Raw genomic sequence first — 18,929 nt, 5'->3', positions numbered from 1 at the left:
CATGGCCAAACGTTTGTCTTTTACTGCAGGTCAGGGACGCAGTAGCTGATAGCTTCTTGATTATTCCTGTTATTTTTTTTAATTATTATTTTTTTTTACAGTTACCAAAGTTGAAAATGATATTTTCTATTGGTATTTTCAGGACATGAATTTGATAAGCTAGGTAGCTTATAAAATGTGTATAAATAATTATTAAACATCTTCATGTAGTACGTTGTTTTAAATCACAGAGTATAAAAGAATAGGTGATAGCTCAAACCTATCATGCTTAACGTTGACAGGTTATAGCTGTGAGGGCCCTGAGCTCACCAAGAGGCACCAACTTCCCTGAGCAGCCTATAACCATCTTCCTCTATAACCTTCCTCCGCCACCTCTTCTGCCTGCTCCTAGGGGTTCAGCTGCTGATGCTGGAGGCTGGCTCTAATGTGGCATAGCCATGGCAGCTGGGACTGAACTGGGGTGCGAGATGAGCTCAGTTGCCAGCAGGAGCTGGGAATATAGTGTCAGGGTGCTGGAGCAGGGTACTGTACCTGGTGTGAGGGATGACCCAAACTGGGACCATCCCTGAGGACCAGGGAGGTTCTGCTGGATAACTAATATGTGTCAGGAGACCTGTGAAGAAGCAATAGCGATCAGCTGCGTCGGCTGGATAGCTGCGTGTCCCTGCCTGCTCCTTGTTGATGGGCTGGGGGACGTCGGGCAGTGGCTGTCGGGGTGGCAGCTTGGCTGATCTTGAGCAGGGCTTCCCAAGCCAGTGGCGCATGCGAGGCCCTGATGGGCAGCTGGAGCCTCTGGAGCCAATCCATATGCCACTGGATTCAGGGTAGAAGCTTCTTACTGACATCAATGGCTTTTCATGGTTTTAAGGCCTTACACACTGCTATGCTTTCTCTCTCAGCCCTTTTAAAAGAGTACCTCCTTTTCTTAGCTGTAGTGGGCAGCATTTGTGCAGGAAGAGGGGACCATGACCTCATTTTTCTCTTTCCTCACACAGATGTGCATATTGCCACTGTTTGTGTTCATCTAGTGTTTCCTGTTCATGCTGCTGTTTCTTAGAATTGTATTTATTAACATTTGTATAAAGTTTTAAATTATGCTGTTAAAAGAATAGTAATACCTTATTTGTTTCTATTTTTATTATTTTATTTTGTTGTTATTCCTGTGTTTTTAGGAGGAATTATCCCACAAATGATAGCTTTCTATGCTATATGGTCTATCTGCAAATTACTTAGGGGCTGCACTTTTGCTTTTGCAGTGTTGTGTGTTTTTTTTGTGGATAAAAGTCTCGTATTCCCTAAATGCATAAAACCAGTAGAAGAGTACAGTGCAGTCTGCTGACTGTTTTTTATGGTGTCTGAAGAACTTGCTGGCAGATTTTTTCCAGCACCTTTCCGAGATTTATTTTTGTTTTCAAAAAGTAATGGGAAGAATTAATTGATGGAAATTTCATGTTGCGTTAATGACCTGAAAAACAATCTGTCATCAGATTTTCTCCATTGCTAAAAATGGGATAAAGGGTTGTTAGAGGGAATTGGCAGAGACTAGAAGAAACTATATACTTTATTTGTAATATTTTTTCTCCATATTTTTTAAGCAATGCTAATAATATCTAAATCTGAAAGAACTAGATCAAAACATGGCAAGTCTGCTGTTTATTGCCAAATTGAGTTATGCTGTTAAAGATTCATGGCTCACTTCTCCTGCAGTGGTACTGATTTCACTAATTCAAGACCTTTTAGTTAACTGGTATTCTTTAAATGTTCAAGATCATGCTCTTGTTAAGTGCCACATGTTTCTTTTATTTTTGAATCTGTGAATTTATTTGTTTTTACTAACTGTATATTTGTCATGGAAGGAGATATCTAACCTTTCATAACACAAAGTGTGATCTTGACCTTTGTCACCTTATTTTCAGTTGGAATAAGGAAGGGATTAAAATAATGCTTGATGATAACAATTTGGGATTGGTTAAATGAGGAGTACTGGAATGTAGCTTGATATACTAAAACATTTTCAGCCACTGGCAATCATTGTGATTGTTGCAGCATTAAGGTTAAAAGAAATCACAAGAATTCAAAGTTCTCTCTCTCTCTCTCTCTCTCTCTTTTTTTTTTTTTTCCTCTCTCTTCAGGAGAGCAATCTAAATGCAAATTCTTTATCTGACTAAAATCCAGGAAGTGTATATATAAATGAGACTGAGGGGAAAAAAATTCAGTGATGATGACACTTGGTAAGTTCTGTCATAAACTTTGATTGTGAAACTCTATTATTTTTTTTCTGATTCATATTACATTTATAAATCAAAGAATAAAACCAGTTCTTTATGCCTTGGTAATCAAGACATACATAGATAATACATGCTGAACTAGTCTGTGCTGAAATCAGAAAGAGGTTTACTGTAATGTCAATACATTAGAGTTCTGGATCAATAAATCAAATCTGTTGATTTCATTCGAAGTAAAACCACCAAATGATGTTAAAATGAAGTCATAGTAAGGAAGCGTAACATGAAAAAAGTGAATTCTTTGGATTTTAGAAGTACATTGGAATGTATTAATGCCGTGCTCTTTAAGTCTGTTAATACTGGGTTGAAAAACATGCCCTTGAAATTGATCATCTCCCCTGTTTGTTTCTGCCCTTCCAGTCTGATAGCAAACTCTATTTGAATAATGTTTACTTGGCCCCTGGATCTCTCAGTGGAGGTAAGTAAGTGTTTCCAGATAGGTATGGTTACAGACACCTTAGTATATTTGCCCCATTCAGACAAGACAAGAATTTAAGATAAAATACCAGTAAAAACTCAGTTGTTTACAAGATTCAATATAGCAAGTGCATCATACTTGTTCATGATACATGCAAATGAAGAAATGGGAGAATATTAATCTACTTCATCAGAGCCAAACCTAAATGAAATCCTCCCTTCACTCTGTGTTCACTGATTGGCTGCAACTGATGGGAAACTACTTTTTTACCCTACTACTTGCATTCACAAAAGAGAGCAACTTCTTGGTGAAGCACGTGGCTTTTACAGCTAAACTTCCTAAACTTCCACAAGTTCTGTTTAATTCTATTTTTCTTTCTTAGGGCTTTCTTGCTCCTAAACTACTCAAGGATCAGACTTGCTGATTCTAATCTTGTGAACTGCCCTTTTTCATTGGAAATGCAAAATTTGTTCTGTCAGATTGGCTGTTATCCCTGAGTCAAGACTGGCTAATTGACTCTTTCACTTGAGGCAGTGTAAATCTTTCTGGTAACCTCTCCGCTGACCCCATGTACAACTTACGTACTGGACCTTACGTTTCATTTTGACATATGTATTGTCAAATATTTCATGTAATCATAAAAATCACAGCACCCAAAAATGTATTTTGGGTGAACAGAAAATTACAGTCATCCAAGTGGCCAGTGTGCATCTTCCATTTCCTAAGATTGTCTATTCCCTTTTGTTCAAACACAGGATGACAGAATGGTTGAGGTTGGAAGAGACCTGTGGAGCTCATCTAGTCCAATATTCCTGCCTAGCAGGGTCACCTAGAGCATGTTAGACAGGGTTGCATCCAGGCGGGCCTTGAAGATCTCCAGAGAAGGAGACTCCACAACCTCCCTGGGCAACCTGGTCCAGTGCTCTGTCACTCTCACAGTAAGTCCACTGGTATCCACAATCTTAGATATCTAGAATTTTTTTTTTATTTTGGTCTAACAGGTTTTTTTTTGGCTTTGGATTTTTGGATTTTTTGATGTGAAGTGACAATTTGTCAAGAATATGTTTTTAGGCATATGGATGTGAAAACAAGCAATGCTTTCTTCCCTTCGTCCTCCGACACATAAATGAAGAAAAAAATATACTTAATCAAAAAAATCTTAGGATACAGACAAGATTATCAGTCTCACCACTGAACTTCTGAAAAAAGTGTTTTTTCCAGCTATGAAGCTCTTTCCCTACATTTAAATAAACAAGTGATCACTGAACATGCATAGAGAAGAGTGAGGGACAGAGGGAAGAGGAGTTGTGGATTCAGATTCTTATTTGGGATGTGCAACACACATTTAAGTTAATTAGTCACTTGAAAAAAGGCAGTGTATTAATGAGCAAAGTTAGCCTTTTCTTTATTGCTAAAGCTTGTCTAGTTGAAAGTAATTTTGATTTTTGATACTGATCTTAATAGTCCATGAATCTCATTAAATAATGAGAGGTATTTTTAGACTCTAAGTGGTAAAGTATATATACATATAAATAAAAATTTATAAATAAAAGTCTGTTTCTAAATAAAATAAATTATTACACTAGTATTTAGTTAGTTCAGCAAATTGTATCATGTTAAAATAATGTTCTTATTTCAGTCGTATCATCTTTGTATTTTTCCATTCTAGATTTGTGTTTATTTATTAATCTGTTCTCTATTCATCAGAAACAGAGGATTCTCCATTTTGTATTTAGTTTTCAGTTTAAAACGTTTCAGAATGATCATCACTTCAAAATGATCATCTGTCAGCGTAAATTAAATTTTGGTGCCACATATACCAAAAACACTAGTGAAACCAAACTTCAACCCTGAAAATTAAGAGGCTGGTACCTAAAATTGTCATTGTATCTGTCAAAATACCAGTGCTAAAACTGTGATACTTTGGCTGTCGCACAGAAGCAGTGAAGTGGGTTTTTTTTTCTTTTTTTTTTCTTTTTTTTTTCTTTTTTTTTTTTTTTTTTTTTAAAAAAAAAACTTTTTTATCTGTGGATCCAGTGCTCTGAATATGCTGCAAAGGTGAGATTTCATCCTCTCTAACAAACCAGCCTATAGCTAACTTTCCTCAAATCTCGAAATGGATTTGCGAGGGAATCTGAAGGATTGCTCCAGAGAGAGCTAGGATGAGGTCAAAGATTACTCATACTCTAGTCCTATACAAATGGATTTTTTGCCATTTTCTCTTCTCCTCTTGGTGGTTCTGTAAACACAGAGCATGCAGTAAAGACAGCAACAAATCAAACAGCCTAGTTTCTCAGTCAACAGTAGAATTAACCCAAACTGCCAGAATGTGCAGAATTAAAATTACATCCTTTACTTTCTTTGTTCTCCTAATCATATAAATAAATGGGAAACATAATTTTACATCAGAACAGATTTAAATCTAAGTGTTAAAGATGAAAGTTCTCACAGTGTGCTTAAATCAAGAAAATATGCTTCTGAACCAGTCTGCTAGAATGCTGCTCACTAGTTTCAGAATCTGATTCCTACCTTTAGAGAAAAATGAGCTTCTCTGATACAGATTGATTGGTTTTTATTTTTAAGAGTGCAGTGTATCCAGCCTCTGTCCTCTTCTATTACGTTGAGTCTCAGCTCTTCGAACAGTGACTTCTGGTGCGAAAAGGTCAAAAATGGCCTGCTACTCTAGCATGGTCTAAAGTTTATGTGAGGTCCTCGCTGTCCTGGCCACAGGATACTGAAATGTACAGGAAACGTGCTTTTCACCATATGGCTGCAAGCACTGTGAGGTCTGAATAGCTTCAAGGTGCTTGTTAATGCTCAGTTTTAACTTGAATTAAAGAAAGCAAGTTTAAAGGACCTAGAAGGGGACAGAAAAGCAAATACAAACTCAGCTTACCTAAGACTGTAGAAACAGAACTGCTCAAAGCGCTGTCTTCTGGGCCATGGAATGACTGCAAAGTGGCAGCTCTCAGCCCAGGGCCAGGGTGGGAGGGTGAGTACAAAGCTTGACTCATATAGAAGAAATAGCTGAAGCAATATGACTTCAGAATTAGTCTGGATGGAAATGGTGAGAATAAAAATTACCGCTCCTGATGAAACTTCCCGATAGTAAGCAGAATGAAGTTTGTAAGGAAAAGTGTCCTTAACCTCCTCCCTGTCTTTTACCTATTTGTTTTTGAGTGATATGGTTGAAATCTCCAGGTACTTGAAGAAGATTGCAGGCTATAACTGAACATTTCCTGTCTCTCCGGAAACACCAGGAGAGTTCAAGTTGTAATGGATATGTAGCTGTCATAGAGCTTGGGTCCTAGGAGGCTCAGATGAAACCACTGTCATCACTTTGACAAATTGGTGCTTCCCTTTAGCTTCTTTGTCTTGTTGGCATGCTGGCATAGTACATTTTAAAACAACTTCATTTCGTATGTTGTTTTTACTGAGGGTCAGCATGTAGTACGTTTATAACCCTTCATATGTACCATTTTCTAGTAGACGTGGATTGTTACAGACTTGGGCGCTGTTGCTGCGTTAATCATGTTTTTCTGTTCTAGAAATTGTCTGTTTCTGGTGCATTTGCCAAGACAATTAGCTGTATAGTCAGTATGTCTGTCAACATCTGTAAGTCTAATGCAAAGGTGAAATTAGAATCATTACTATGAATACTTTCTAGGGAAAAGTATAAATATTACCTGTCAACAAAGATAAACAGATTTTTGTTGTCCCAAGGGACCATTGTAGAGAAATTTTTGTGATTTTCTGTGGTAGTCAGGGCAGGGAGGAGACCTTTTATATCAAAGAAAGTATCATGTGAGTGCCTAGTAGTTCTTTTATCTTCCTTGTGAGTGTGACCAGCATATTTAATCTCTAATTAGAGGATAATGGTAGCATGGAAAGAGTAAGATTCAGATCCCTTAAGGCATTTAAATCCTGACGCCACTGAAGTCATTCAGTTTTAAAAGCTTAAATAGAAGCTTGATGGTTACAATTCTTTGCAGGTTAGATCTGTGTGATTTAATCAAAATATATATAATGACCTAAAACTCAATTTTGAATAATATGAAGTTAGGGCACAAGCAAAATCTAGTGTTAAAAAATACTGTGGTGATCTAAGAACATAAATAGAATGAATATTATTTTTTTTCAGAAATACTAGATTACTTTAGAAATACTAAGCAAGTATAATCACTTCTGTCCTAAATAGTTAGTTTTGAGTCTTTCCTTTATCTCAGAGATTTCCATTCCGTCCCATACTCAGCTGAAAAGCTGAGAGTGAGCTTGTTAGGGCTAAACAACTGAATGAAAATGCTGGGGCTCTCTTGGTGCTGTCTGGATGGGGAAATCAGCTGTACTTTAATGTATTTTCAGTCTCGATAAAAGTTAAGCAGACTCGCTCAGAAAAGGGTGAAGTAGAGTTCTAAATGGATACGTACTTAGTAGTTCAGTACTTCTGTTATTTCATTCATTAAGCACATGTTGCATCACAATCCCTTAGTACTTTTCTGGAACAAATAGAACTACTACTTTTTTTTGTTCAAACAGCAATGTAAAACTGGAGAGGTACTGTATTGTATTTTCTGAGTCTTCATGGATGGTGTCAATGAAAAGAGTATTTTAAATATAACGTTATCTCTGTAGTAAATGCACAAGGTGTGTTACTTTATTGTGACTTTAGGGCACACGTTGGTAATAGATAGACTTAAGAATTGAACACCAGTTGAACATAGTATATAGTGGTGTTTTCTGTTTCTAGCAAAGACAAATTAAGTTCTAATAGCATATAGCATTTCAGCTCCTTTTTATATTGAATTGTATTGCTTAAAGGCAAAATCATATCCCTCTGTAAGCCAAGGACAGGTGAATGGATAGATAGGTGGATTGATAGATGAAAAGCTATATTGCTTTATTTGCTGACTAACACACTTGGAATAATGAAGAGGAGAAATACACAAGAGAAAATGCAAACTACATCATTCACAATTTGGGACTATATTCTCACTCTTTTTAGCATACTTCAGACTTTCACAAAAAGTTGGAGAGAAATTGATGCAATGTTTCATGCCTGTGCATGGTAGGCAATAGGTTTCTATTAATTTCCATTAATAGAAATAATGGAAAATGTTTGCAGGACTTTGAAAGCGAGGGATAAAATCCTTTGGACCTTTTATGCCATGCTTTCTTGTATGTGTTGACAACACCAGTCTCTGGAAATAGAAAATAATGAAATCTGATTTTTACCTTATGTTTTGGTAAGATGACATGTGTTTTTTAACTTTCAAGATGTTTTGGGTATCTTGAAAATTGACTGAATATTTTCTCAGAGATTAAAAACAAATTTTAATGTAAAATTCAAAATTAAATTTTTAAAAGTTTCCCAGGATTAAGAACTGTACTGGAGAGCTTGTACAGGGAAGAAAGTGAGTCATTTAGGGGAGCCAAAAGAAAGTTATGTCAAACCCTGTTCTTCACCTTCAGCTCCCTGTCGTGTTCTGATTTCCCAAAGGCCTTACGTTTGTCCTCTGTGTTGTTAACTGGCAGAAGTCTGCGGCACTGTTTGAAGTGCCTCAGTGAAAAAAGAAAGGAAGGAAACAGCCTAGAATGAAGTCAAACCAGTAGAAGGGAGCTAAAGATGACCAGGTTGTGAGACACAGTAATGTCTGGTGGGAAGGGTGAGACAGTCAGTTGGAAGCAAGAAAGGACCATAAAGGATTGAAAAGTTTTTGTTGGTTGAGTTTCACATAGGAAGAAAAATTGCCTAGAAATGTGATGACATATAAATGGAGTATCTCTGTATAGTGACTTTATGATAGATTAGATATGTAAAATATCTACTTCATCCCGGGAATTATAATGAAGTGTAGTTACTGGAGAAAATTTAGCATTCTGACTGCAGGAAAAAGAGGCAAAGGAATTAGTAGATCAATACTAGATATAGGCCCTCTCTTTCTTTACCTACAGGCAGGACAAGAGCCATGGAGAGTAGGAGAAATCTTAATTTTGCCCTAAATGAACTGGTCATAAGGGCTGATTAGCAGTCTGGTCTCACTTCTGGTCAGAGGCAGATTGCTTACCTGTGAAATAAATGAAAGACTGATGAGCAGACCAGAGGGCTGTCCCAGCACAGCTTGTCACAAAATGAATAAAGTTAAATGGGATTTGAATGGCAGTTAAATGATCCCTGCATAGAGATGATTTGATAGGTTTATTATAGATCACATTTGTTCTCTTTTTCTCTTTTGTTATTGATACTTCTAAATACTAAGCTTCAAATTCATACAGATTTGGAATGATATTTGATCCATTTTGGCAAAATTGAATGTCAAGCCACAGGAAAGGAGAGCAAACAATTTTTCTTTTCCAGACAATAAAACTGAAGAAACAAGAAACTGAGATGGTGTTTTCAACTTAATTGTTTGCAGAGTGAAACATTGTATGGATGGAATTGTTTTAGAAACTCAGTTTAGGAAATCACCATGAATTACGTATGGAAAAAAAAAAAGATAAACATTCAGAAGAAACTTGAAAAATAAGAAATGTTAAGCCATTATATTCTGTAACATTGGAAAGGGCAAAGAGTAACCGAAGTAAATTATAAAGAAATACATAAGAACACCAAAAGATAGAAAAAATAAGTAAGACAATTGGATCAACTAACAAGCAGAAACAAAGGACAGCTGGAGCTGCTTGAAGATATACATGGGGTATACGCATGCAGGAAGGTAGCTGGAAATTCTGAAGGCAATTTTAACCTGGTTGAAGACAGGAATGAAGAATGTAACTTGAAAAAGATGAATCACAGTGTTTCAGAACATGATTTGCTAGTGTAGCTGCAGGTGGATTGTCTGAATTCTATGACTGTATCGTAATACAATTTTATTACGATACTTGGATACAACAAATTATGCTGTTAAGTAAATATGCAGATGAAGAACACTAAGAGCATATCAGGAGTTCATGCCATATCAAATTCCTAGAAGTAAGAGGACTTCTGTGAAAGGGTTTAATCCTTGGACAAATGAAATACAGAAAAAAATAAGGTGTGGAATTTGAATAGCTGTTATACTGGTTTAATTCTGGGATAATTCCACTGAAGATTAATTTTTAGACTGTAAAATTTTGATGATACCCCTTCTTCCACATTTTAACTATAATAATTTCTCAGATTTTCATTTTGGAAGAGAATAATCATTTATGTGCAATCATGCTACCTGTTTACATAACTAATGAACCCTAATCATGATTATATGTGGCACCTGTTTAGAATCTGGACAACTAGATTATTTTTGATTACTTTAACAGTTACAGGTCTCATTAGGATGAAAATACCTGTGCAATCCATTTAAATACAGAAAGTGAAACTAAGTATGTTTGAGAGCATTTTTATGCAGTCGCTATTGTACTTTGGTGTATTATGTTAAGTACTCAGAACACAAAACTAACCTTATTCACATTTAATCGGAGAAGTATGGAAGTATCCAAGATAGATTTAAAGCATATTACTGAAGTTTAGAAATTCTTCTGTCACTTTGTATATTATTTCAATATTCAGTATTTCAATACCTTTCTCTCCCTTTCTCGTTTGTTCGATCATTTTAATGAAGAAAGATTGAAGGAGAATTTGCCTTTCAAAAGTGTTGTGATCTTTGACTGTGAAGGCTGGAAGTTAATGTTTTACCCTTTTATTACCAATTAATGCTAAACCAAGCCATATGCTCACTGTTACACTCTTTCCGTCTCACTCTCCCTGGTGATCACATGTGTTTGAATTTGTACTCCATCAAATTATGTCTGAACTTGTGTCCTCTATTTTTTTTCCCCCTGCTGCACTTAGAGGGCAGCCTGTATTTAACTCTGCGTGTCCTGTTGTTGTAACATCCTCCTCGGCGAGCTCGGGAAGTGTGGGCTGGATGAGTGGACAGCGAGGTGGGTTGAGAACTGGCTGAATGGCAGAGCTCAGAGGATAGTCATCAGTTGGAGGCCAGTAGCTAGGAGTGTCCCCCAGGGGTCAGTTTTGGGTCGAATGGTGATAATATTTTCCCTTTTTATCTGGTATTTAAAATGGTCTGGTTTGATACTGTTTTTTGCCATGATATCCTGGTACAGCTTCCACAGCTATTTCAGTCAGTGCAAAACATGAAAAGTCTTACACAGCTTAAACATCGTTTAGTATGTGTTGCACAGCCCTCTGACCTGCAGCCCACTCATAGCTATTAGAGTGACGTGGTGCTATACGGTACCTCTTGCAGAGAAAACAACATTTTTGAGATTTCATGACCTGCATAAAATATCTAAATTCTGGGGTAATCTTGGTACATACATAAGCAGACAGTAGTTGGCTGTAAAGGAAAAAGCCTGTATTTTTATGCAGTCAGCAATGACTCCTAAGATTTCATTGTGAATCAAGCCAGGAAAGGAGCAGCAGGTGCAACACCTAATGTACATCAGGGGTTTGATTAATTATGATTCCTTTACCTCTCTGAGCAAGCAGATTCACCTGGTGGTGCTACATAAGCACTAATAAATCTTCCTAGAAACAAATTAATGTAAATACTAAGAAGTAACTAACCCTTATCAGACAATTTACCTGAAGCAAATCCTATTTGTTCATGTTTATGATCAAAAATGAAAAGAAGAATTTGTTTGTTGTCTTAGCGAGGAGCCTTTGCCTTATTTCATTTCTTTTGCTCACACTAAATATGCAACCTTGTTTTATTCTAATTTGTTGCTTTGATAAATGGAAGAAGTAGTAACAACAAACATATTTTATTATATTGTTATATACTGCAATTGTTAGATTGCATATAGGTTGTTACGTACTATTACATGTCTTTTTACTTACGACCAAATTACTTTTCTCTGCTATGGTTGATTCTCTGTATAAGCATATTTGAAAAGGATTTGCTTTTTTTTTTTTTAATAGCCATAAGGTTCTTCTCTCTTACTAGCTTTGGCTACAGGACTGAAAAATAAGGCATAAGAGAATGTGTGAAAATATGTATAATTAAACAATGAGACAAAATATAGAAGCAACATACAAGTACTTAGTAATCTGTAAGGAAATTAATAGTCTTTGCAACTGCTTATAATTCTGATGTTTGAAGACAGAAAAAGAACCGTTTCATTTTGCATGTACTACTTGAATATATCCCTCCCCTCATACATACAAATATATATGAAAGGATGCCTTCTAAATTACTGGATGTTAAGAGTTAAACTAAGGAAGACTGATCATCTTTGTTTTCAGTATTATCAGTTTCAATAGAAAAAAAATGGTTAAAACTGATTTTTATATGGGTGAAATTGTACCACTTTTTTGAGGAGGAAAAAAATCCACAAAAACGAATTAAATACTTGTTTTGGAAGATGTTATAATATTATTTCTAAATTTCAATATAAATAGCATCTTTAAACTTTCGTTATTTCAAGTATATGCACTGCAACCTATGATAATTTATTGAATTGTAATAATAATAATATTACTATTATTCCCATTATTTTTATTTTTCCTTTCATTACAGGTAATTAAGAACAGTTACTTTGTAATTAGAATCTTTTCATGGGTACTAGTCTTCATTAGATTTATGATTTGTTGCAGCCTGAATGGGACATATGAAAGAATCAGAACTTCTTTTCTGCCTGCATCCTGTCACAAGTTTATCACATCCTGGCTTCTGTCTTCCTCCTCTTTATATTTCTCTTTGACTAAACAGGTATGGAGAGTGGGTGGCTTGAGCTTGGCTTCACTGTACATCCCAACGTGATGGTTTGCATATTTTGCTGCTATCAAAAAATGAGAAGGATATGTATTTCCTAAGGCTATGCACATTTACTTTCCCTCAACTTCTGGTTACTGTAAAGGAAAGGGAAGCATTGGCGGGGGGGGGGAGATTAGATTACTGTTTGCAGTCCTGTGCATTGTGACTTTGTATTCTTCTACGGAGTTATTAGGCTGCCATAGATCTTTTCCTAGGAGCCTTGAGCATTCAGGACCCCAGACTGGATCCCTCCCTCCCTTCTTTCATCCCTCCTCTTTCACTAGGTTAATGAAGCTGCAAAGTTAAAAATTTCTTCCTCCCTTCCTCCTCCCTTCCCCTTCCCCCCCCCCCCCCCCAATTTCCCCTCTATTTCATAGTAGCAATACATAAATGTGCTCCAACATAAAGAGGCTTCATGTGTCGTGTTCAGTTGCTCAGTTACTGCCTATGAAAGAATAGGTTGGTAATTCCTCAATAACTTACAGTCAAAAGAAGAGCTTAAAATTGGCACATCCAAATGCAGATTATGATGATAGCGTTTATGCTTAACTACTGCTTCTTATTTTCATGAAATATAGATCAGTGCATTTTTAATCAGATTAAGCTCTTTGGATCAAATTTTGTTTTCCAGTAGGTCCATGAGCATTGGCTTTTTTTAGTATGTCATGACTTTGAAAGTATCAGCATGTATAGAAGGAACACTGAAATCATTCTGTGTTGCCTCATAGAGCCTGATGTATGTGGTGATGCATTTCTCAATTAAGGAAGTTGGTAAAATATGTCATTGGCACATAACAGATGCTGGGTAATTTTGGGTAAACAATCCAGTTAGATCTACCATACACTGGGGAGCAATTAGCATTCTTAGTGGCTTGATGATCCTAAGTGCTTAATAGAACATATTTTTCTTATTGGTCTCCACGTGGCTGTAGTTCATCGACTTTATTATCCCGCCAGGTTTAACTGCATATGTTATTGCTCAGTTTTTCTGGAGTTCAGATGCTCTTCTGCTATTGAAGAAAATGCTTTGACTCTCACAAAGCTTAAAGACATACAAATTTCTCCTAGATAACACCCAAACGATTATTGATTATTTTGCTTTTGCATTAAACTCAGCTGTATTCGGCTTTACTTGCCAAAGTGATGGATTTGGGGCTTATCTGCAAAGGTATGAGGGGAGCCTTTAGTATTTGCAGTGGTCTTGATTTCTACACTGTGCATAACTTTCTATTGCATCTGTAATTAATGCTAAATTGCGTTTTGCTACACAAGATGAGGGCTAGAGCCGTGTGAAGCCAGGGTGCCATTTCATCACTGCGTCTCACAGGTGATGATGCTTCTTCTTGGTCACAGTTATTCTTTACTGTTAATAGGAAAATAAAAGACACCAGAGAATAAATAGGGCCCTGTAGCAACCTAAGAAACAAATGCTTATACTGTACTAAGAACTTGTCTAGGCTAGTAACCTCTGAGTTTAAGTTTACATGTTCTAGATCCAGGTTTTATAATGAAAAGTTGAACAGTCTTTTCTTTCTTTCTTAGCAAATATTTCTTCACTGGTGGCAATCCTTTTCTAATTATGTAGAAGAATATCATATGTATTTTTGTGTATGAGTAAAGCATACTAAAACCACTGGTTGGTGACTAAGATTAAAAATTATGTAGGTCCTGTTTAGTGAAATAGCTTTTTCAATGCCGTACATATTTAACGTGCTGTTTACCTAGGTTGCTACCGAAAGAGAGTCTGCTTCCTTCTTGTTTTGGAGACATAGGATTTTTTTTCACAGTTTGAATGCAGGCTGTGATTTAATTACTTACCTTTAAAACTGTCTTGCCACAGTTTTAAATTGACTAATGTCACTGTCTTAAAATGACTCATACAGGTATTGGAGGTTCTTCTGTTGCTGTTCATCATGCGATAGCCTGGTTACTTACGGCTTTTGTGATTAGAATTCCTTTTTGCTCATGTTTGTTGATTGTGATGAGCATTTTATTGCTAGGATTCTAAAATCAAATGGAAAAAAAGATCTACTATTTAAAGGGACAAATGTGTGCTTTTCTGGTCAGCAGGGGATAAGGTAGTAAAAGAATATATCTTTTCTTTACAGCTTTTGGAATTTACATGGATGTAATGTAAGAAGCAATAAAAGTTTAATAAGCTAGCAATGCTAGAGAGCAATATAAGTTTTATCAGTTTGTATGACTGTGTGATAAAATGTCCAAATATTACTTAAGCTATATCTGTAGGCCTATGAAAATTTTAGCCTTTGCTAATTAAAAATCCTATCCAAAAACATAGCAGACTTGGAGTTTGTTCCAGCTAGTACAGTTCGGAAAATACATGTTGGAAATACATTATTTTAATATTTCAAAGAATGGTTAGAGCATAACAGAATTACACTATTCACAAAAACAAGCAGGAGTGTAAATCATAGAATCATAGGATTGGTAAGGTTGGAAGGGACCTCTGGAGATCATCTAGTCCAACCTCCCTGCTCAGCAGGGTCCCCTAGAGCATGTTAGACAGGGTTGCATCCAGGCGGGCCTTGAAGATCTCCAGAGAAGGAGACTCCACAACCCCTCTGGCAACCTCTTCCAGTGCTCTGTCACTCTCACAGGGAAGAAATTCCTCCTCAAGTTCAGGTGGAACTTCCTGTGCTTCAATTTCTGCCCACTGCCTCTTGTCCTGTCACATGGGACAACTGAAAAGAGTTTGTCCCCGTCCCCTTGACACCCTCCCTTCAGGTACTTGTACACATTGATAAGATCGCACCTCAGTCTTCTCTTCCCCAGGCTAAACAGGCCCAGCTCTCGCAGCCTTTCCTTGTAGGACAGGTGCTCCATCCCTCTGATTGTCTTTGTAGCCCTATGCTGGACTCTCTCCAGTAGCTCCATGTCTCCCTTGTACTGGGGAGCCCAGAACTGGACACAGTACTCGAGATGAGGCCTCCCCAGGGCTGAGGAGAGGGACAGGATCCCCTCCCTCGACCTGCTGGCAACACTCTTCCTAAGGCACTCCAGGATACCATTGGCTTTCTTGACCACAAGGGCACATTGCTGGCTCATGGTCAATCAGTCATCCACCAGCACTCCCAGGTCCTTCTCTGCAGAGCTGCTTTCCAGCAGGTCAGCCCCCAGCCTGTATGGGTGCCTAGGGTTATTTCTCCCTAGGTGCAGGACTCTGCACCTGCCCTTGTTGAACCTCTTGATGTTCCTCTCTGCCCAGCTCTCCAGCCTGTCCAGGTCTCTCTGAATGGCATCACAGCCCTCTGGGTGTGTCAGCCACTCCTCCCAGCTTGGTATCATCAGCCAACTTGCTGAGGAGGCACTCCATCCCCTCATCCAGGTCATTGATGAAGATGACAGGATGGGAGCCAGTACTGAGCCCTGGGGGAGACTTCATCTCTCAGAGAAAATAAAAATCATTTCACTGTTGGGTAACTTTTTGAAATGCGACTTAAGGAGATTCCTGCTAGGTATTCTCTGTCCAGTAACTAGAAACAACTGTCGATACACAGGTACAGTAATCTAGCTAACATCAGATATGAATACATAAGTTCACTTGTGAAATTAGTTGACAGACCATTTTTGCAAGAATTTTTTTGTGGTTAACGTTGTTCTATATATACTTCTCATGTTGAATATTAGAAATTGTCAGACTGCAGAACTCAAACTGTGACTTATATAAACATTGCCTTTACTTTAAAAAAGAACATGACTACATACAAGACACCTACCCCTATTCTCATTAAAGTGAGTATTATCACTTATTTTCCTAATACATAATTGATGATATGTATTTGTTGAAGATGTATTAATTTGATCTAATTGTAATTAGTGGCTAATTATACCTAGATTAGAGAGAATTGAAAGGCTGCTTTACAAGGAGGATTATATGCGTTAAATATGCATTGATTAGTCTGTTGCCTGTACCTATATTAGATTAGATCTCCAACTAAGAAGATAGTTATTTAAGTATAATGGAGATATCTTGCTAATTCAAATAATTACAGTTAAAAAGGGAGTTCAGGCTAAGTATCAAAATGTTCTTCTGGGTGAGGAATTAGTTATGGGAAGTGCGGACATCCACGTGCTTTGTATATTTGAAATTAGAATCCGTAACACTTACAGGAGTCCTGTCCTGAATGAAGATGACCAAAGTGACACTCTGGATAGTTCTACTTTTTCAATTCTGTATTTCAGTTGTATTGATTTTTGGAAAGAGATCCTGAACTTACTGGGACTGGGAATAGATAAAAATCAGAAAACTATTAATCTTGGATTCCAGCTTAGTGTAGTCTCTTGTATAGTATAATATTATATGTGCAATACATTGTTATGTATGAAACCAGAATCAATAGAATGCTATATGATATATGTAGGAAATATATAGAAGCTAATCATACAGTCAGCTATTTAGCAGTAGAGGTTTTGTAGGCATGTGAACAGTGCCATTTTTATATCAGTTGTGTTAGTAGCTGAGCTCTCAGGATAAGTTCATAGCTCCTCATCCATGCTTGTAATAAAAATATAGCAAAGAAATTGTCCTACTTTCCCAACTTACAGTTGACATAGATAAGGTAGGGGATGAGGGGAAGAGGGAGGGAGATTCAAGAGAGGCAAAGAGAAATGATGCGCTCAATGAACAGCAAATACTTGTTTCATTACTCTTAGTGAATCATTGTTACAGCTCTGTTCCACCTGTAATGATGGCGTATATGCGGAGGTTTCCAAAATCTGGTAGACAAGGCTGAAAGGTGCGGTGTGTTAGTCTTAATGATGCCAAGCATCCCCTGGGCAAGACTCCACAGCTGTCTTATAAAACAGACGTGTATTGTATTACCTAAATAAGTAGAAAAGCATGAAGAAAAACTGTGAAAAGTATCTGTGCTTTAAAAAAGAGAGAAGCTAAATCAGAGCCCTGTATGTACAAACAGGAAACCCATCCACATAAAATTAGTCAAATGAATATAAACACATGTTTTCGTGGTGTATAATTGATAATTTGTATTGTTTCAGGATATATTTGTTTTATATAGTTGTAACTAGTGGCTCATTAGATCAGAGAGTACCACTTTACAGGGAGATGATTCATATGAAGTGTGCACTAATCATGTAGCCCTACGTATTTTCAAAGAATTAGATATCTGACAAAGAAATTATCTAGCATAACAAGAGAATGAAGAGAAATGTGTGATTTGCCATAGGAGAGAAGATTGTGTTTTTTTTTTTTTTTTTTTTTTGAATGTTAAACTAGATTTGCTAGACTTGTTCTGAAGATATACTTCACAGAGATTACAGATGGTGCTGGTCATGAACTATTTTGGCTGATTCATATGACTAATGTAACTACTGTATACGAGATTTGACATGTCGGATTTGATAGAACTATTGCATATTAATTTGTAACCTGCCTTTATCTGTAGGTTGCCAGCAACTCAGCAAGAGGAAGAATTCAGCTACCTGAATGTTGTTATTTGTATTATTTCTTCTCCTGAAACATCAAAAAGAGAAGGCAGAATTAGAAAGAGCCTGTGTCCCATTAGTGCTGTAGCTATTACCATGAAAAGGGAAAGCAGGCTTCCTGAAAACTTACACTGATTCACTTTTAGGTTACTGTGCTTTGATTACTTGCAAGCAGTGAAGGTAGTGGGGCTATTTTATCCCCTGAATGTTCAAGGACAGGAGATTTATCAATTGATGTAATATATTTGACCAGTCACTTGCTCCCTTCTGAAACCTTGGATGCTCATCCCTGTCACATAGGCAATCATTCTTCTATTCCCTATAAATTCTCCCACTAGGCAACCTCTTCTTCCAGTAGCACTGCAGCTATCCCATCTTTTATCATCTACAAACTGTAATATAGTCTCAAAAAATTACTCTGTGGGTCAATCTTGATCATTCTTGTTGCTCTTATTTGACAGTTTTGGTGGGCAGCAATGAAACTACAACAGAAAAAAGATTGAAGATCCTTTCTCTGGGAAAGAAAGGGAATGCTTCTTGAAAATTAACTTTATTGATAGACATATATTAGCATCCTCATCAGTAAGTAATACAAAAAAAAAAAAAAGATGAAAAAAATAGTAGATGATGGTGTGTAGATTAACTTAATAGTTGTACCTGAGAACATAGTGACCAAAAGTACAATGTAATACTTTGTGCATACAAGATCTGTATGACACAGAATCACTAAGGTTGGAAGGAACCTCTGGAGATCATCTAGTCCAGCCTCCTGACAACTGCTGTAGAATAACACTTTTATTATACTGTTGATACTAGTTATTACTGTATATCAGCCTACTAGAGAGTTAATTAGGTGAGCCAGAATATTTTTAAGTAAAATGAATGTACTTCATAATCCTCAATTTTTTTTTTAAAAAAGAAGAGTGGAAAAATACAAAAGCAGCCAATAAGACTAAGGTAGTCTCCAGTTCATGCAGCTGACCTGAAAATTGGTCTTATTAGTGGTAATTA

The sequence above is a fragment of the Rhea pennata genome, chromosome 2 (genome assembly GCF_028389875.1).
Source record: "Rhea pennata isolate bPtePen1 chromosome 2, bPtePen1.pri, whole genome shotgun sequence".
Lineage (NCBI taxonomy): Eukaryota > Metazoa > Chordata > Aves > Rheiformes > Rheidae > Rhea > Rhea pennata.
Note: the sequence above shows the minus strand (reverse complement) of the source record.